The sequence below is a fragment of the Neovison vison genome, chromosome 11 (genome assembly GCF_020171115.1).
Source record: "Neovison vison isolate M4711 chromosome 11, ASM_NN_V1, whole genome shotgun sequence".
Lineage (NCBI taxonomy): Eukaryota > Metazoa > Chordata > Mammalia > Carnivora > Mustelidae > Neogale > Neogale vison.
This window is the reverse complement of record NC_058101.1, coordinates 138550912-138572533: the sequence shown is the minus strand read 5'-3', so window position 1 is coordinate 138572533 and position 21622 is coordinate 138550912.

Here is a 21622-nt window from a genome sequence, read left to right as displayed (position 1 = left end):
AAATGGCAAGATTTCGTTTCTTTTGATGGCTGCATAGTATTCCATTGTGTATATATACCACATCCTCTTTATCCATTCATCTGTTGATGGACTGCTAGGTTCTTTCCATAGTTTGGCTATTGTGGACATTGCTGCTATAAACATTCGGGTGCACGTGCCCCTTTGGATCACTACGTTTGTATCTTTAGGGTAAATACCCAGTAGTGCAATTGCTGGGTCATAGGGCAGTTCTATTTTCAACATTTTGAGGAACCTCCATGCTGTTTTCCAGAGTGGGTGCACCAGCTTGCATTCCCACCAACAGTGTAGGAGGGTTCCCCTTTCTCCGCATCCTCGCCAGCATCTGTCATTTCCTGACTTGTTGATTTTAGCCATTCTGACTGGTGTGAGGTGATAGATATCTCATTGTGGTTTTGATTTGTATTTCCCTGATGCCGAGTGATATGGAGCACTTTTTCATGTGTCTGTTGGCCATCTGGATGTCTTCTTTGCAGAAACGTCTGTTCATGTCCTCTGCCCATTTCTTGATTGGATTATTTGTTCTTTGGGTGTTGAGTTTGTTAAGTTCTTTATAGATTTTGGACACTAGTCCTTTATCTGATATGTCGTTTGCAAATATCTTCTCCCATTCTGTCAGTTGTCTTTTGGTTTTGTTAACTGTTTCCTTTGCTGTGCAAAAGCTTTTGATTTTGATGAAATCCCAAAAGTTCATTTTTGCCCTTGCTTCCCTTGCCTTTGGCGATGTTCCTAGGAAGATGTTGCTGCGGCTGAGGTCGAAGAGGTTGCTGCCTGTGTTCTCCTCAAGGATTTTGATGGATTCCTTTCTCACATAGAGGTCCTTCATCCATTTTGAGTCTATTTTCGTGTGTGGTGTAAGGAAATGGTCCAATTTCATTTTTCTGCACGTGGCTGTCCAATTTTCCCAACACCATTTATTAAGGAGGCTGTCTTTTTCCATTGGACATTCTTTCCTGCTTTGTCAAAGATTAGTTGACCATAGAGTTGAGGGCCTATTTCTGGGCTCTCTATTCTGTTCCACTGATCTATGTGTCTGTTTTTGTGCCAGTACCATGCCTTGATGATGACAGCTTTGTAATAGAGCTTGAAGTCCGGAATTGTGATGCCACCAACTTTGGCTTTCTTTTTCAATATCCCTTTGGCTATTCGAGGTCTTTTCTGGTTCCATATAAATTTTAAAATTATTTGTTCCATTTCTTTGAAAAAGATGGATGGTACTTTGATAGGAATTGCATTAAATGTGTAGATTGCTTTAGGTAGCATAGACATTTTCACAATATTTATTCTTCCAATCCAGGAGCATGGAACATTTTTCCATTTCTTTGTGTCTTCCTCAATTTCTTTCATGAGTACTTTATAGTTTTCTGAGTATAGATTCTTAGCCTCTTTGGTTAGGTTTATTCCTAGGTATCTTATGGTTTGGGGTGCAATTGTAAGTGGGACTGACTCCTTAATTTCTCTTTCTTCTGTCTTGTTGTTGGTGTAGAGAAATGCAACTGATTTCTGTGCATTGATCTTATATCCCGACACTTTACTGAATTCCTGTACAAGTTCTAGCAGTTTTGGAGTGGAGTCTTTTGGGTTTTCCACATAGAGTATCATATCATCTGCGAAGACTGATAATTTGACTTCTTCTTTGCCGATTTGGATGCCTTTAATTTCCTTTTGTTGTCTGATTGCTGAGGCTAGGACTTCTAGTACTATGTTGAATAGCAGTGGTGATCATGGACATCCCTGCCGTGTTCCTGACCTTAGTGGAAGAGCTTTCAGTTTTTCTCCATTGAGAATGATATTTGTGGTGGGTTTTTCATAGATGGCTTTGATGATATTGAGGTATGTGCCCTCTATCCCTACACTTTGAAGAGTTTTGATCAGGAAGGGATGCTGTACTTTGTCAAATGGTTTTTCAGCATCTATTGAGAGTATCATATGGTTCTTGTTCTTTCTTTTATTGATGTGTTGTATCACATTGACTGATTTGCGGATGTTGAACCAACCTTGCAGCCCTGGGATAAATCCCACTTGGTCGTGGTGAATAATCCTTTTAATGTACTGTTGAATCCTATTGGCTAGTATTTTGGTGAGAATTTTTGCATCTGTGTTCATCAAGGATATTGGTCTATAGCTCTCTTTTTTGATGGGATCCTTGTCTGGTTTTGGGATCAAGGTGATGCTGGCCTCATAAAATGAGTTTGGGAGTTTTCCTTCCATTTCTATTTTTTGGAACAGTTTCAGGAGAATAGGAATTAGTTCTTCTTTAAATGTTTGGTAGAATTCCCCCGGGAAGCCATCTGGCCCTGGGCTTTTATTTGTTTGGAGATTTTTAATGACTGTTTCAATCTCCTTACTGGTTATGGGTCTGTTCAGGCTTTCTATTTCTTCCTGGTTCAATTTTGGTAGTTTATATGTTTCTAGGAATGCATCCATTTCTTCCCGATTGTCAAATTTGTTGACGTAGAGTTGCTCATAGTATGTTCTTATAATAGTTTGTATTTCTTTGGTGTTGGTTGTGATCTCTCCTCTTTCATTCATGATTTTATTTATTTGGGTCCTTTCTCTTTTCTTTTTGATAAGTCTGGTCAGGGGTTTATCAATTTTATTAATTCTTTCAAAGAACCAGCTCCTAGTTTGGTTGATTTGTTCTATTGTTTTTTTGGTTTCTATTTCATTGATTTCTGCTCTGATCTTTATGATTTCTCTTCTCCTGCTGGGCTTAGGGTTTCTTTCTTGTTCTTTCTCCAGCTCCTTTAGGTGTAGGGTTAGGTTGTGTACCTGAGACCTTTCTTGTTTCTTGAGAAAAGCTTGTACCACTATATATTTTCCTCTCAGGACTGCCTTTGTTGTGTCCCACAGATTTTGAACCGTTGTGGTTTTATTATCATTTGTTTCCATGATTTTTTTCAATTCTTCTTTAATTTCCCCGTTGACCCATTCATTCTTTAGAAGGATGCTGTTTAGTCTCCATGTATTTGTGTTCTTTCCAAACTTCCTCTTGTGGTTGAGTTCTAGCTTCAGAGCATTGTGGTCTGAAAATATGCAGGGAATGATTCCAATCTTTTTGATACCGGTTGAGTCCTGATTTAGGACCGAGGATGTGATCTATTCTGGAGAATGTTCCATGTGCACTAGAGAAGAATGTGTATTCTGTTGCTTTGGGATGAAATGTTCTGAATATATCTCTGATGTCCATCTCATCCAGTGTATCATTTAAGGCCTTTATTTCCCTGTTGATCTTTTGCTTGGATGATCTGTCCATTTCAGTGAGGGGAGTGTTAAAGTCCCCTACTATTATTGTATTATTGTTGATGTGTTTCTTTGATTTTGTTATTAATTGTTTATATAGTTGGCTGCTCCCACGTTGGGGGCATAGATATTTAAAATTATTAGATCTTCTTGTTGGACAGACCCTTTGAGTATGATATAGTGTCCTTCCTCATCTCTTATTATAGTCTTTGTCTTAAAATCTAATTGATCTGATATAAGGATTGCCACTCCTGCTTTTTTCTGATGTCCATTAGCATGGTAAATTCTTTTCCACCCCCTCACTTTAAGTGTGGAGGTGTCTTCCGGTTTAAAATGAGTTTCTTGGCGGCAACATATAGATGGGTTTCATTTTTTTATCCATTCTGATACCCTGTGTCTTTTGATTGGGGCATTTAGCCCATTAACATTCAGGGTAACTATTGAGAGATATGATTTTAGTGCCATTGTATTGCCTGTAAGGTGACTGTTACTGTATATGGTCTCTGTTCCTTTCTGATCTACCACTTGTAGGCTCTCTCTTTGCTTAGAGGACCCCTTTCAGTATTTCCTGTAGAGCTGGTTTGGTGTTTGCAAATTCTTTCAGTTTTTGTTTGTCCTGGAAGCTTTTGATCTCTCCTTCTATTTTCAATGATAGCCTAGCTGGAAATAGTATTCTTGGCTGCATGTTTTTCTCCTTTAGTGCTCTGAAAATATCATGCCAGCTCTTTCTGGCCTGCCAGGTCTCTGTGGATAAGTCAGCTGCCAATCTAATACTTTTACCATTGTATGTTACAGACTTCTTTTCCCGGGCTGCTTTCAGGATTTTCTCTTTGTCACTAAGGCTTGTAAATTTTACTATTAGGTGACGGGGTGTGGGCCTATTCTTATTGATTTTGAGGGGCGTTCTCTGAACCTCCTGAATTTTGATGCTCGTTCCCTTTGCCATATTGGGGAAATTCTCCCCAATAATTCTCTCCAGTATACCTTCTGCTCCCCTCTCTCTTTCTTCTTCTTCTGGAATCCCAATTATTCTAATGTTGTTTCATCTTATGGTGTCACTTATCTCTCGAATTCTCTCCTCATGGTCCAGTAGCTGTTTGTCCCTCTTTTGCTCAGCTTCTTTATTCTCTGTCATTTGGTCTTCTATATCGCTAATTCTTTCTCTGCCTCATTTATCCTAGCAGTGAGAGCCTCCATTTTTGATTGAACCTCATTAATAGCTTTTTTGATTTCAACTTGGTTAGATTTTAGTTCTTTTATTTCTCCAGAAAGGGCTTTTATATCTCTGGAGAGGGTTTCTCTAATATCTTCCATGCCTTTTTCAAGCCCGGCTAGAACCTTGAGAATTGTCATTTTGAACTCTAGATCTGACATATTACCAATGTCTGTATTGATTAAGTCCCTAGCCTTCGGTACTGCCTCTTGTTCTTTTTTTTGTTGTGAATTTTTCCGCCTTGTCATTTTGTCCAGCTAAGAGTATATGAAGGAGCAAGTAAAATACTAAAAGGGTGGCAACAATCCCAGGAAAATTTGCTTTAACCAAATCAGAAGAGATCCCAAATCATGAGGGGTGATTTCTCCCCCCTCACGATTGGGTGAGGGATCTCCTCTGATTGGGATCTCCCAATCTCTTCTGATTGGGATCTCTTCTGATTTGGGGATAAAAAGAGGTTCAAAAAGAAAGAAAGAAAGAAAAGAATTTAAAAAAGAGATTGAATAAAAAATTCAATCAAGAATTTAAAAAAGAATTAAAAAAAGATTGAAGATATTGGGATCTCTTCTGATTTGGGGATAAAAAGAGGTTCAAAAAGAAAGAAAGAAAAAAAAGAAAAAAAATTAAAAAAACGAAAATGAATAAAGAAAAGTATAAAAAAGAATATATATATATATATATATTAGGTAAACTAGTTAAAAAACGTTAAAAAAGAAAAGGGTAAAAGTTAAAAAAAATTTTAGCAGAAGAAGAGAAAAAAAATGAAAAAGAAAAAAATTAAATTAACTGCAAGACTAAAAAATCACAGGGAGAAAGCCATGAGTTCCGTGGTTTGTTTTCTACTTCTCTGGAATTCTGCTGCTCTCCTTGGTATTGAAACTGCACTCCTTGGTAGGTGAACTTGGTCTTGCCTGGATTTCTTGTTGATCTTCTGGGGGAGGGGCCTGTTGTAGTGATTCTCAAGTGTCTTTGCCCCAGACGGAATTGCACCACCCTTACCAGGGGCCGGGCTGAGTGATCCGCTCGGCTTTGCTTTCAGGAGCTTTTGTTCCCTGAGCGCTTTCCGTAGAGTTCCGGAGGATGGGAATACAAATGGCGGCCTCCTGGTCTCCGGCCCGGAGGAGCCGAGAGCCGGGGGCCCCCGCTCCCCAGTGCGCCCTCAGAGAACAGCTCCTAGTAACTCCCGTCTGCCTGACCTCCGGCCGCGCTCCGAGCTCACCGAGCCTGCGACCGGTTCAAGGCAACACCAAGCTGCGAGCTTACTGTCGGCTCTGTCTCTGCAGTTGGCTTTCACGTTCCAATATCCGCAAGCTCTGCGACACTCAGACACCCCCGATCCTTCTGTGATCCTGCGGGACTTGAGGTCATGCCGACCCCGCGTGGGCTTCGCCCCGGTTTAGCCTCTGGAGCGATGTCCCTCAGTGGAACAGACTTTTAAAAGTCCCGATTTTATGCTCCGTTGCTCCGCTGCTTGCCGTGAGCCGGCCCCTCCCCCCCGGGGTCTATCTTCCCGTGGCTTTGGATTCACTTCTCCGCCAGTCCTACCTTTCAGAAAGTGGTTGTTTTTCTGTTTCTAGAATTGCTGTTCTTCTTCTCTTGGATCTGCCGATGGATTTGCAGGTGTTTGCAATCTTTAGATAAGCTCTCTAGCTGGTCTCCTGCTAGCTGAAGTAGTCTCAGCCTGCTACTTCTCCGCCATCTTGACTCCTCCCCCGAAGTATAGGGGTTTTTATATTTTCCTTTAAAGTTATCTGTATTCCAATCGCTATGTGTCCATTAATTTGGACATTCTTTCTCTTCAGTGCTCTACAAAGAAAGATACAGTGATTTAGAGAAGCATATGGGTTCTATAAAACATGATGTTTATTTTGAGCATTTTCATTCATGTGCTGCACTACATATTTTAAGTATAAAGCCATATTTACCTATTAGAGGATTTAATGTATTTCATAACTGGAAAGTGGTTCAATTAATCTTCATAGAATTCAACATATGTTTTTTACAATAGATAATCTTAACCTTGGGTCAGTGGACATGAAGATGGTAATCATTCATGCTAAGCATGGATGCTACACATTCATGGGAGACTACAATTCTCCCTAACAATTTTGAGTGTATACTTTTTTCTAGATTGCATTAGAATCTCAATGTTATCTGTGACATTCAAAGTTTAGTAATTACCTCTAGAGAGAAAGTAATGGAGAATTCTAATTTGGGTTCTTTGGTTAGCTAATTATTATGTTTTTCCTAGACATTTGTCTTTACCTACTTTGCTTGTTCTTAGCTTCTCTGTGACTAATAGAGCAGCTACAACTGTATGGACACCCCTTGTTCATGTCAGAATCTAATGATTGCCATATAATCTAAATAAGGAAGAGACACCTCTTTTTTTTTTTTTTAAGATTTTATTTATTTATTTGACAGACAGACAGCGAGAGAGGGAACATCAGCAGGGGGAGTGGGAGAGGGAGAAGCAGGCTTTCTGCTGAGCAGGTAGCCTGATGCAGGGCTCAATCCCAGGACCCCAAGATCATGTCCTGAGCCAAAGGCAGACACTCAAGGATGGAGCCACCCGGGCACCCCAGGAAGAGACACCCCTTACTAACATGAAAATATTGACATAACTTTTTTTCATGCTTGATTGATAAGTTGGAAGATTTATGAGATCCTAGTTGGGACACTGAATTGTGAATGTGTGAACATTTATTAATTTCTTTTGTTTTTCTCTCCTCCTTTTCCATCCTGTTCCCTGACTGGATGATGATGATGATGATGATGATGATGATTAGGTTCAACTTGCCTCTCAAAGGTACAAAGACATTAGCCAATGGGTGGTTTTTTCATTATGCTGTGTTCAAGATTCTACTCTTCCATTCATTTTCCTAAAATATAATTCTCATCCTCTCCATCTTCTATTCAACAGCCTTCAATGTGTTTTTATTGGAAACAAGTACATTTCATACTTCTTACATTGGCATTCAAGATCTTCTCTAGCCTAGATTCACTTTCTTCACCTGGAAGATATCCTCACAATATGTATTGTATATTGTACTTAGAATGCTTCACCCCAGATGCTAAACTATAGATTTATAGATCTTATTCATCTTCCATGTCTCTGCTAATGAGGGAATTCAGAAGTCTTTGTATGATCTCTCTTTCTGGAAGTAATCTTCTTTTCTGCTTATATATGGCTCATGCTTTAAAAAACAACACCAACAATGGTTAGCCTGCTGTTATTTTTTTGTTTTGTTTTGTTTTTTTCTTTATCTTTTTGTAAAAAATTAGATTCCAAACTTTATGATGGAAAATTTTGTGCTTTTTCACCTCTGGATTATCTAATAGCTAGCTCACAGTGTCTTAGGTCTAAAAGCTGCTCAATATATACCTTTGTAGAATAACAATGATGATTATATGCTGGGCATTTAACACTGTAGACAGTACTTGCTTTTCTTTTTATTTTCATAACATCTTGATAATAAGTATACTATGATTATCCTCAATTTATAGATGAGGAAAGAGAGGGAGAGAGAGGTTAAATAGCCAAAGAACTCATAGTTAGTAATTGTCTGGCTAGGATACAAATTCAGATAGTCTGATTGCAAGGCTTAATGCTTTTAGCTGTAGTGTTTCACTGAAAAATTTGTAGATTGAATGCCCGAGTGAGTGGCTGAATGAAAATGATTTCATAGACTATGAGCTGTGATGATCAAGGGGGTAAAACCTAGCTGAAGTGATTCTATTTCATGGACATGTTTCAAATAGAAATTTATTATGTAAATTTCATGTGCTTTGCATTGACTCAAACTAAATGTTACATCACACATTCCTGCCCTTCAGGCCTGACTCCAAGCCTAGAGAATAGATACACTATGAAGACACATAATTTTTAAAACTTTCTAGATTTTCTGATGTTTTCAACATAGATTTCCCAATTACTTTCTAATTGCATAGTATTTTGTAATTTTTTTTAATGGTTTACTTTTCTTAGGGAGGTTCCAGACAGATTATCTTTTTGTTGCTGCTGTTGTTGTAAACAAGGCTTCTTGCCAAACATGGGGCTTGAACACACAACCCTGAGATCAGGAGTCATATCCTTTACTGATTGAGCCAGATAGGTGCTCCCTAGACAGGTTAACTTTAATAGGCTGTGAGTACAGTGGCTAGGAATACTTGGCAAGAGTATCAGTTTGGGCTACATGCCTTCCTCTATTCTCAGTAGCTATTAATGGAGTAACTGGAAAGCAACATAACCACTACAGTGTGCTCTGACCCCATATGACTTCTGCAAGTCTCTACCTCTGAAATCTTCTTAAATCTTGACTCATGTCTGGGGATAGATATAAAGACTTAGGCTTTTTAAAGTTTTAGGACGACTAGGGTTAAGTTTCTGAGCTGTGCATTTACATTAGACTTTCTTTGTGCTCTTAAGGTAACAATAACAACAGCAAGTTGATCTGTGCAATTGAACAATTTATTTCTGTTCTAGTGTAACATATATCATATGAAACTGAAATTGCTCAATCATGACAGGAAGAATAGTCTGAGGCAATAAGAGAAGAAGGAAAGGGGGCCATCTATCCTTGATCTTCTGTTACCATCTCGTGGAGATGATTTCTCATGGAGATGGAACAAGATCAGTGAGCTTTCATCTGGCTGTGGTGAGGGATTGCATTCAATCCATATGTTGCTTGTTCCTAGGCGAAAAGAAGAGCTGAATGGTCTTCACTATGATGTTTCTTGGCTCCCCCAGAGGATGTTAGCACCAGGTGGTCCTAGAAAGAACTGCTGTCAGTCTCTTTCCACTGAGTTCAGGTAATTTTTTTTACCAGCACCTATAGCTTTTGACTCATTATCTTATTTTTGGAAAGTAAAATGAGAGCATTGCGTATGAAGAAAATGTGTTTATGAATGAAGATGTAGTAGAAACTAGTGATCTTTTATATATCATTGTTCTGTATCACCTTATATATCATCTTGGTTGGTTTAAAGTATAATAGCTAATGAACAACTGTGTTTGATACTCTTAGTGATAGTGTTGATAAAATGAAAAAGAATATCTGTAAGTTGATAACTAATCACCTTTACAAATGAGATACTAAAGCATTAAAGAGATTTGGGAAGGGGAATTTTTATTTTTTTATTTTTATTTTTTTTAATTTATTTATTTGACAGAGAGAGATCACAAGCAGGCAGAGAGAGAGAGAGGAGGAAGCAGGCTCCCTGCTGAGCAGAGAGCCCGATGCGGGACTCCATCCCAGGACCCTGAGATCATGACCTGAGCCGAAGGCAGCGGCTTAACCCACTGAGCCACCCAGGTGCCCAGGAATTTTTATTTTTTAAAACTGACAATATTATTTAATGTTTTATGTGTCATATTAAATCCTCTCATGTACTTCATTGTTTCATGTGCCACAATTTGGGAATAACTTTTATATCTGTCAGTTAACAAAGATTTATTGAGTAATGACTATGTGAAAACTGTGTGTAAAATTCAAAGTTAGAAGACATGATTGCTGCCTTCAAAGAGCTTCCTCCTTAGCTCGGAATATGTGGCACACACGTGGGCGAAGATGGTTCACAGCACAAGGTTGTCCATGATAAGTAGCACACGTACCCCTGGCACAGTGCTCAGCACGGGTACAGAAACAGGAAAATGGAAGGTATAACAGTAATATTTGTGTAATACTGAGTAATTATACATCAATAGGTTACTTTGGCCCTACTGAAGAATTAAATTTAGTGTCCTTTTCTTTGGCCTTTGTTCATGCATGGATAGAGAGAAACATGAAAAAGAGCCCTAGGAAAATTGTCACGCTGTCCATGTAAGGATTTGGCTAGAGGCTTTATTCGTCATACTCACAGTGTTTTCTTTCTTTCTTTCTTTCTTTCTTTCTTTCTTTCTTTCTTTCTTTCTTTCTTTCTTTTTTTTAAAGATTTTATTTATTTATTTGACAGACAGAGATCACAAGTAGGCAGAGAGGCAGAGGCGGGTGGTGGGGTAAGCAGACTCCCTGCTGAGCAGAGAGCCTATGAGGGGCTTGAACCCAGGACCCTGGGATCATGACCTGAGCTGAAGGCAGAGGCTTTAACCCACTGAGCCACCCAGGCGCCTCTCACACAGTGCTTTTTGTGAGTTTACTGAGAGATTCTTAGTGGGTTTTTTTGCTGAAATAACTGTTTATCTCATAAACAATGTGAAATGTGTGTGTTAACTTTTCTTTCCACATGTGGCTGCTAGGAATATTTGAGTACAATTTGTGGCCCGTTTTATGCTCTTTCTCTTGTTTTTTTTTTTTTTTCTTTTTACCATATTTTGATTTATTTTATCTTATGTTATCTTCACCTGTATAAAATACCTTAATTCTTGGAGTAGTACAGGGTGTGAATAAATTAAAGAAAATACCAAGTGAATAATAAAAACAGTACTTGTAGCAGAAAAAACAAGAATATTTCTAATGTCAGAGTTTTCCATTTATGCTATTTCCAATTATGCTACTGCTTTTGATTCTGAAAGAATTTGTGCTTAGGTATGAAATTTGGAAGCTAATCTAGATTACAGTACAAGCTACATCTATTTCTTTACCTACTCATTGCCTAACTTAAAGCAAGTTTACCTCTGGGATTTAGATCTTTCTTCTATAAAATGTAGATGATAATGCCATCTCCATAGGTTGTTCTAAATACTAACTGCAGTAAAATACAAGTGCTTGGCAATGTGCAGCACAGCACTGGTGCATAATCAGAACTAAATAATGAGGTAATACTCCTAGTGCTGTAATAACTTGTTACTTGCTCTCTAAACTTGCCCCTCAAGTTTTTGTGGTAGATATAAGTTTAAAATGAGTTTAGGGCATGCATCCTAGTTAAATGGTAATTTTGATTAGATAGAATCAAGGTAGATTTTTAAGAGGAAAGTTACCTGTATTTATAGATGTTGGTTGAAACCAAATGGAATTTTACCTTAATTTCACAAATGAATAAAGTAACTGCTGATTTCAGTAAATGAGTATTAACCTATAAAACAATGATGCAATCAATCATTTTACCAAGCAGTTTAATTGTTTAAATAAATTTTTTTAAAAAAAGAGAACTTTTTGGGGTGCCTGGGTAGCTCAATGGGTTGAGTGTCTGCCTCCAGCTTAGGTTGTGAGGTCCTGGGATTGAGTCCACATTGTGCTCCCTGCTTAGGGGAATGTCTGCTTCTCCCTCTTCTTCTGACCCTTCTCCCTGCTTGTGCTCTTGCATGCTCTGTCTATCTCTCTAAAATGAATTAAAAAAAAAAGGGAGAGGTCTTTCTGAGAAATATTTCTCCTGTAGTTGACCCTTGATGAACTCCTGGAGGATTTTAAGGCTGCTTTCTTTACATGTGTATAACTGAAAAGTGTTAGAAGACTTTGCTTTTTTCCTACTAATTGCTTCCAAGTTGGTGAACATGAGAAATTAATATCGACTTCCTTTGTCAAGAATCAGTAAGGAAAATTTAGTTCCAGTTTGGAATAATTTAAAAAATAAATAACTTTGCTTTAGAGAGTCTCTGGTAGAAGGAGCTTATTACAGAATAGCTCTATTACCTTGAGTGTTTAATGCTCAGACCTACTGCAGAGTGTGACAATGCTTTTTGTTTTCCAAAGAAAGGAACTTTATGATTACCAAACATTAACCTGATAGTGGAAGAGGAAAATAAGTCATTCATGAACCATTTTGAGTGAAGGTTGCTTACATATTAAGGCTAGAAAACTAGATCAGCAAATGTGGGAGATGAAGGAGAAAATGGACACTATAAAAGTAAATACTATTTCTTGGCGAGGATGCAGAGAAAGGGGAACTCTCCTACACTGTTGGTGGGAATGCAAGCTGGTGCAGCCACTCTGGAAAACAGCATGGAGGTTCCTCAAAAAGTTGAAAATAGAACTACCTTATGACCCAGCAATTGCACTACTGGGTATTTACCCTAAAGATACAAACGTAGTGACCTGAAGGGGCATGAGCGCCCAAATGTTCATAGCAGCAATGTCCACAATAGCCAAACTATGGAAGAGCCTAGATGTCTATCAACAGATGAATGGATAAAGATGATGTGGTATATATATACAATGGAATACTATGCAGCCATCAAAAGAAATGAAATCTTGCCATTTGCGATGATGTGGATGTAACTAGAGGGTATTATGCTTAGCAAAGTAAGTCAATTGGAAAAAGACAACTGTCATATGATCTCCCTGATATGAGGAAGTGGTTATGCAATGGTGGGGGATTTAGGGAGTAGGAAAAGAATAAATGAAACAAGATGGGAACGGGAGGGAGACAAACCATAAGAGACTCTTAAAATCACAAAACAAACTGAGGGTGGCTGGGGGAGGGGAATAGGGAGAGGGTTATGGACATTGGGGAGGGTATGTGCTATGGTGAGTGCTGTGAAGTGTGTAAACCTGGTGATTCACAGACCTGTACCCTGGGGCTAGTAATACATTATATATTTATAAAAAAAAATTAAAAATAAAAAAAAGAAACCCTAAAAAAATAGATACTATTACTGTCATTTTTTTTTCCTGCTAGGATAGCTTATGGTTACAAATGTAGACTCTGGAAGCAGAGTACAGGGTCTAAATCCCTGCTACTTATTGGCTATGCTATCTTTTGCCAGTTACTGAAACTTGTGTTTTAATTTCATTTCCCGTGAGATGAAAGGGAATAACATTACTTACCCTACGGGAGAATTAAGTGAGAGTAATAGTGTTAAGTTCTTAAAACAGTGCATGGCACATGGTAAACACTATATAAATCTAAGCTATAATACTGTATAACATTATAAGAGACCATTTTATAGTAGTCACTCTTATAGTAGTCACTATTTAAATTTCATTATAAATAAAAAAAAATTCTTCAGTGGCACTAGCCACATTTTAAGTGCTCAAAAGCTAATGATTTATACTTCGAACATAGCAGAGTAGAACATTTTTTGCAGGAAGTTCTATTAATACAGATATCACTGTCTTCTTCTATTATTATTTTCCTTTTCTAGAAATTTATATCAGAACCTTCTAGGGAAAATAAATATAGAGAAAAAGCTAGAATAATGTAAATAGTTGAATCATGGAAATGATTTGTGGATTCCCCTATGGGTTACTATATTCTTAATTGGAGTAAAGGACAAAGATGAGCCTTGTACTTCCCTAAGAGTTATGGATATAAGAAACAGCATGAACAAAAGTAGTCAATTATGTGGAGCAATGAGAACATGACAGAGAAAATATGATGAATGTCATCCACTGTGGCATGACCTAGAGTAAGTTTTACAGGGTTAACAATTTTGATTTTAAGATCTAATGTAACTCATCCAATCTAGAGAGACTTAACATGTTAAAAGATGTGAAGACTCCCAACTGTGCCTCATTTAATGAATTACAAAGAAGGAAGACTGGTCATTTCACCATTTTTCTCTCAGGGAATACAAACAGTGATTTGCTTCAGCCTGACACTGTCTACCATGTAAGTGGAGAATGTATCTGATGGATAAAACATGTTTATGAGAGAATGGAGTTCATCTGCTATTTAGCCTCTGTAAGACCTCAGCCACCAAACATGGCACATATTCAGGCATATTAGTAGCAGTGTCCATGAGAATGATGACCTGGAAGCCAGAGTGATTTCGTTCTTTTTTCATTTATGTTGGCTTGAGGGACGCAGCTCCTTTGTAGAAAATTTCCAGACACTCCCCTTTCTCTCATTTTGAGCACTCCATATTTGCTGTGGGAAGAGCAAGAGGAATTAGTTCACATTTCTCCTATATTGATTATAGACTTCATAGTGCTACCACTCAAGTCCCAATGAATCCCCTGGACAGGAGTCTATGGGGTAGAGTACAAATCACTCGAAACTCTGAGAGGTTCTGGATAAAATGTTAGCGTGTCAGAAGGGTTTAGGGTTAATCAGAACTGTGAGCAATAAATTCCATTTCGATAATATCTAACAATACAGATTGACACTTGTGCTCTCATTTCATTTCTAGGGCACATAGTCACATCTCATGTAAAGCAGTGCTGCTCAAGTGTCTGCTTATGTAACATCTAAAAGAATGTTTGTTTATTTATTTTCGAAGTGGCTTAAAACAACAGAAATTTATTATCTGACAGTTCTGTAAACTAGAAGTCCAAAATCAAGATGTGAGTATGGTGATGCTCTCTCTAACAGCTCTAAGGAAGAATCCTTCTTTCCTCTTCTAGCTTCAGGTGTTTCCTGGTGGTCCTTCGTGTTCCCTGCCTTACAGATACATCACTCCAGGAGCATGGCTGTCTGTTCCTCTGTGTTTTCACATTGTTTTCTCTCTGTGCATGTCTGTGTTTGCAAGACTTTCTCTTAACAAAGGTGCCAGTCATAGTGGATTAAGGATTCACCCTACTAGAGTATGACTTCATTTTAACGAATCTTCAATGACCATATTTCCAAATAGGGTCACTTTCTGACATACTGGGGATTAGGACTTTAACGCATTTTTGAGAGGAGAGGACACAATCAACCCTTAACAACAACAAGCATCTTCTTAGAACTATTCTTACAGTTTTTGCATGCAGTTGTTTAATTTGATAATATAACTTATTCATTACACTTGAATCCAAAATTAAATTTGTCTTTTTTTTTTTTTTGGTTGAAGTATAGTTCACACACAATGTTATGTTAGTTTCAGGTGTATGATATAGTGATTCAACAAATCTATATGTTATGCTACGCTTACCCCAAATATAGCTATCATGTGTCACCATATGCCATTATACCAATGACTATATTCCCTATGCTGTACCTTTTATCCCTGTTACTTATTCATTCTGTAACTTAACCTGTATATCCTACTCCCTTTTACCAATTTTGCCCTTCCCTCCCACTTTCCTCCCTCATGGCAACCATTAGTTTATTCCCTTGCTTGAGGAGATATATCTAGAACAAATATTGTTAAGGCTCAGGTCAAAGAAACTACTACCTAAATTTTCTTCCAGGAAATTTCATGGTTTCAGATCTTAAATTAAGGCATTTATTTCATTTTTAGTTCATTTTTATATGTGGTGCTAAAAGGTAGTTCAGTTTCATTCTTTTGGATAGCTTTCTACTTTCCTCAGTACCGTTTTAGAAGAGACTATCTTGTCCCCATTCTATATTTTTGCATCCTTTGCCCTCATAGATTAATTGTCTATATAAATGTGGATTTGTTTATGGGCTCTCTGTTTTGTTCCACTGTCAGTATGTTTGTATTTGTGCCAGTATCTTTTGGTTATTACAGCTTTGTAGGATAGCTTGAAATCTGAGATTGTTGTACCTCCAGCTGTGTTCTTTCTCAAGAATACTGTTGGTATTTGGGGTCTTTTGTGGTTTCATATAAATTTTGGTATTATTTGTTTCTGTTCTGTGAAAAATGTTGTTGGTATTTTGATAGGGATTGCATGGAATCTGTAGATTGCTTTGTTTAATATAGTTATTTTAACAATACTAATTCTTCCAGTCCATGAGCATGGAATATTTTTCAATTTATTTGTGTCATCTTCATTTTCTTTCATCAGTGTTTTATAGTTTTCAGAAAAAGAGCCTTTCACTTCCTTTGTTAAGTTTATTCCTAGATATTTTATTCTTTTTGGTGAAATTGTAAATGGAATTGTTTTTCTTGACTTCTCTTTCTGCTACTTTGTGATTAAGGTATAGAAACAATCAATTTCTGTATATTAATTTTGTATCCTGCAACTGTAGTATTTAACCACCTTGAGTTTATCTTGTTTGGAATTCTCTGTACTTCCTAAACTGGATATCTCTTTCCTTCCCAAACTTAGGGAAGTTCTCAGCTATTACTCTTCAAATAAGTTTTCTGCCCCTTTCTCTCTTTTCCTTCTGGTATCCCTATAATGTGAATGTTTGTTTACTTGATGTTGTCCAAGACATCCCTTAACTTATCCTCAATTCTTTCTTTTTTAAATTAGCATATAATGAATTATTTATATCAAGGGTACTGGTCTGTGATTTATCAGTCTTACACAGTTCACAATTCACAGCACTTACCATAGCCATACCCTCCCCAACGTCCATCACCCAGTCACCCCATTCCTCCCACCCGCCTCCAGTCCAATAGCCCTCAGTTTGTTTCCTGAGATTAAGAGTCTTCTTATGGTTTGTTTCCCTCTCTGGTTTTGTCTCATTTCATTTTGTCTTCCTTTCCCTATGCTCCTCTTACTTATTTCTCAAATTCTTCATATCAATGAGATTATATGATAATTGTCTTTCTTTGATTGACTTACTTAGTTTAGTATAATACTCTTTAGTTCCATCCACATCACTGCAGATGGCAAGATTTCATTTTTTCGATGGCTGCATAATATGCCATTGTATATATATATACTGCATCTTTTTTATCCATTCATCTGTTGATGGACGTCTAAGCTCTTTCTATAGTTTGGGTATTGTGGACATTGCTGCTATAAACATTCCAGTGCATGTGGCCCTTCAGATCACTATATTTGTGTCTTTGGGATAAATACCTAGTAGTACAATTGCTGGGTTGTAGGGTAGGTCTATTTTCAACTTTTTTTTTTTTAAAGATTATTTATTTATTTGACAGAGAAAAATCACAAGTAGGCAGAGAGGCAGGCAGAGAGAGAGAGACAGAGGAGGAAGCAGGCTCCCTGCTGAGCAGAGAGCCCGATGCGGGACTCAATCCCAGGACCCTGAGATCATGACCTGAGCCGAAGGCAGCGGCTTAACCCACTGAGCCACCCAGGCGCCCTATTTTCAACTTTTTGAGGAACCTCCGTACTGTTTCCCAGAGTGGCTGCACCAGCTTGCATTCCAACCAACAGCATAAGAGGGTTCCCCTTTCTCCATCTCCTTGCCAACATTTGTTGTTTCCTGTCATATTAATTTTAGCCATTCTAACTGATGGTATCACACTATGGTTTTGATTTATATTTCCCTGATGCCGAGGGATGTGGAGCACTTTTTCATGTGTTTATTGGCCATTTGGATGTCTTATTTGCAGAAATGTCTGCTCATGTCTTCTGCCCATTTCTTTTTTTTTTTTTTTAAAGATTTTCTTTATTTATTTGACAGGCAGAGATCACAAGTAGGCCGAGAGGCAGGCAGAGAGAGAGGGGGAAGCAGGCTCCCTGCTGAGCAGAGAGCCCGATGCGGGGCTCAATCTCAGGACCCTGAGATCATGACCTGAGCCAAAGGCAGCGGCTCAACCCACTGAGCCACCCAGGCGCCCCTTCTGCCCATTTCTTGATTGGATTATTTGTTCTTTGGGTGTTGAGTTTGATAAATTCTTTATAGATTTTGGATACTAGACCTTTATCTGATATGTCATTTGCAATTATCTTCTCCCATTGTGTCAGTTGTCTTTTGGTTTTGCTGACCATCTTTTGCTGGTAAAAGCTTTATATCTTGATGAAGTCCCAATAGTTCATTTTTGCCCTAGCCTCCCTTTCCTTTGGTGATGTATCTAGGAAGAAGTTGCTGCAGTTGAGATAGAAGAGATTGCTGCCTATGTTATCCTCAAGGATTTTGATGGATTCCACTCTCACATTGAGGTCATTCATTCATGTTGAGTCTATTTTTGTGTGTGGTGTAACAAAATGGTCTAGTTTGATTCTTCTGCGTGTCGCTGTCCAATGATCCCAACACCATTTGTTGAAGAGACTGTCTTTTTTCCAGTGGACATTCTTAACTGCTTTGTCAAAGATTAGTTGACCATAGAGTTGAGGGTTCATTTCTGGGTTCTTTATTCTGTTCCATTGATCTATATGTTTGTTTTTGTGCCAGGACCATAGTGTCTTGATGATTACAGCTTTGTAATAGAGCTTGAGATTTGGAATTGTGATGTTGCCAACTTTGGTTTTCTTTTTCAACATTCCTCTGGCTACTAGGGGTCTTTTCTGGTTCCATACAAATTTTAGGTTTATTTGTTCCATTTGTGTGAAAAAAGTTGATGGTATTTTGATAAGGATTGCTTTAAATGTGTAGATTTCAATAGAGACAGAAAAAAATGTGTAGATTTCTCTAGGTAGAATTAGACAGACAGTAGATTATAGATTCATTGCCTCTTTGGTAGGGTTTATTCCTAAGTATCTTATGGTTTTTGATGCAATTGTAAATGGAATCAACTCCTTAATTTCTCTTTCTTCTGTTTCATTGTTAATGTATAAAAAAAAAGAAATGCAGCTGATTTCTATAAATTGATTTTATACCCTGACACCTCACTGAATTTCTGTATGAGTTCTAGCAGTTTTGGAGTGGATTCTTTCAAGCTTTCTGCATAAAGTATCATATCATTTGCAAAGAGTGAGAGTTTGACTTCTTCACTGACTCAGATTCCTTTTATTTCTTTGTATTGTCTGATAGCTGAGGCTAGGGCTTCTAGTACTGTGTAGAATAACAGTGGTGTTGGTGGACATCCTGCTCTGTTCCTGATCATAGGGGAAAAGCTCTCAGTTTTTCCCCATTAAGAATGGTATTCACTGTGGGTTTTTCATAGATGGTTTTGATGATGTTGAGGTATGCACCCTTTATCCTTACACTTTGAAGCATTTTGGTCAAGAAAGGATGCTACACTTTGTGAAATTCTTTTTTTGCACCTATTGAGAGGATCCCATAGTTTTTATTCTTTCTTTTATTAATATGTTCCCAGATTGTATCACATTGATTGATTTACAGATGTTGAACCAACTTGCAGCCCAGAAATAAATCCCACTAGGTCATGGTGAATAATGTACTGTTGGATCCAATTGGTTAGTATTTTGGTGAGAATTTTTGCATCCATGTTCAACAGGGATATTGGTCTGTAATTCTCCTTTTTGATGGGGTCTTTGTCTAGTTTTAGGATCAAGGTAATGCTGGCCTCATAAAATGAGTTTGGAAGTTTACTTTCCTTTTATATTTTTGGGAATAGTTTCAGAAGAATTGGTATTAATTCTTCTTTAAATGTTTGGTAGAATTCCCCTGGGAAGCCATCTGGCCCTGGACTCTTGTTTGTTGGGAGATTTTTGATGACTGCTTCAATTTCCTTGCTGGTTATGGGTCTGTTCAGGTTTTCTATTTCTTTCTGGTTCAGTTGTGGTAGTTGATGTGTCTCTAGGAATGGATCCATTTCTTCCAGATTGTCAAATTTGCTGGTGTATTGTTGCTTATAATATGTTCTTATAATTGTTTGTTTTTCTTTGGTATTGGTGTGATCTCTCCTCTTTCATTCATGATTGTATGTATTTGGGTCCTTTTTTCTTTTCTTTTTTATAAGTCTGGCCAGGATGTTTCAATCTTAATGCTTTCAAAGAACTAGCTCCTAGTTTTGTTGATCTGTTCTACTGTTCTTTTGGTTTCTCTTTCATTTATTTCTGCTCTGATCTTTATTATTTCTCTTCTCCTGCTGGGTTTAGGCGTTCTTTGCTGTTCTTTCTACTGATCCTTTAAGTGTAGGGTTAGGTTGTGTACTTGAGACCTTTCTTGTTTCTTGAGAAAGTCTTGTATTGCTATATAATTTCCTCTGTATAATTTCCTCTGTGCTGCATCTCAAAGATTTTGAAGAGTTGTGTTTTCATTTTCATGAATTTTTAAAAATTTTCTTTAATTTCCTGGTTGACCCCTTCATTCTTTTTTTTAAAATTAATTTATTTATTTTTAGAAAAACAGTATTCATTATTTTTTCACCAACCCAGTGTTCCATGCAATCCGTGCCCTCTGTAATACCCACCACCTGTTACCCCAACCTCCCACCTCCCCCGCCACTTTAAACCCCTCAGATTGTTTTTCAGAGTCCATAGTCTCTCATGATTCACCTCCCCTTCCAATTTACCCCAACTCCCTTCTTCTCTCTAACACCCCTTGTCCTCCATGATATTTGTTATGCTCCACAAATAAGTGAAACCATATGATAATTGGCTCTCTCTGCTTGACTTATTTCACTCAGCATCATCTCTTCCAGTCCCATCCATATTGCTACAAAAGTTGGGTATTCATCCTTTCTGATGGAGGCATAATACTCCATAGTGTATATGGACCACATCTTCCTTATCCATTCGTCCGTTGAAGGGCATCTTGGTTCTTTCCATAGTTTGGCGACTGTGGCCATTGCTGCTATAAACATTGGGGTACAGATGGCCCTTCTTTTCACGACATCTGTATCTTTGGGGTAAATACCCAGGAGTGCAATTTGACAAATTCCAGCATCTGTTCCTGATTAAAACGCTTCAAAGTATAGGGATAGAGGGAACATTCCTGAACCTCATCAAATCTATCTATGAAAGACCCACAGCAAATATCATCCTCAATGGGAAAAAGCTTGCAGCCTTCCCGTTGAGATCAGGAACAAGACAAGGATACCCACTTTCACCGCTCTTGTTCAACATAGTATTAGAAGTCCTAGCAATGGCAATCAGACAACAAAGAGAAATAAAAGGTATCCAAATTGGCAATGAAGAAGTCAAACTCTCTCTCTTCGCAGATGACATGATTCTTTATATGGAAAACCCAAAAGACTCCACCTCCAAACTACTAGAACTCATACAGCAGTTCAGCAATGTGGCAGGATACAAAGTCAATGTGCAGAAATCAGTGGCTTTCTTATACACTAACAATGAAAATACAGAAAGGGAAATTAGAGAATTGATTCCATTTACTATAGCACCAAGAACCATAAGTGACCCCTTCATTCTTTAGTAGGGTGCTCTTTAGTCTCCATGTATTTGAGTTCTTTGAAGCTTTCTTCTTGTGATTGAGTTTGAGTTTCAAGGCATTGTGGTCTGAAAATATGCAGAGAATGATCCCAATCTCTTGTTACTGGTTGAGACCTGATTTGTGACCCAGGATGTGATCTATTCTGGAGAATGTTCCATGTATACTAGAGACGAATGTGTATTCTGTTGCTTTGGGATGGAATGTTCTGAATGTATCTGTGAAGTCTATCTGGTCCAGTATGTCATTTAAAGCCTTTATTTCCTTGTTGATCTTTTGCTTAAGATGATCTGTCCATTTCGGTGAGGGGGGTATTAACGTCCTCTACTATTATTGTATTATTGTCAATGTGTTTCTTTCCTTTTGTTATATATTGGATTATATAACTGGCTACTCCAATCTTAGGGACACAGATATTTAAAATTGTTAGCTCTTCTTGTTGGACAGACC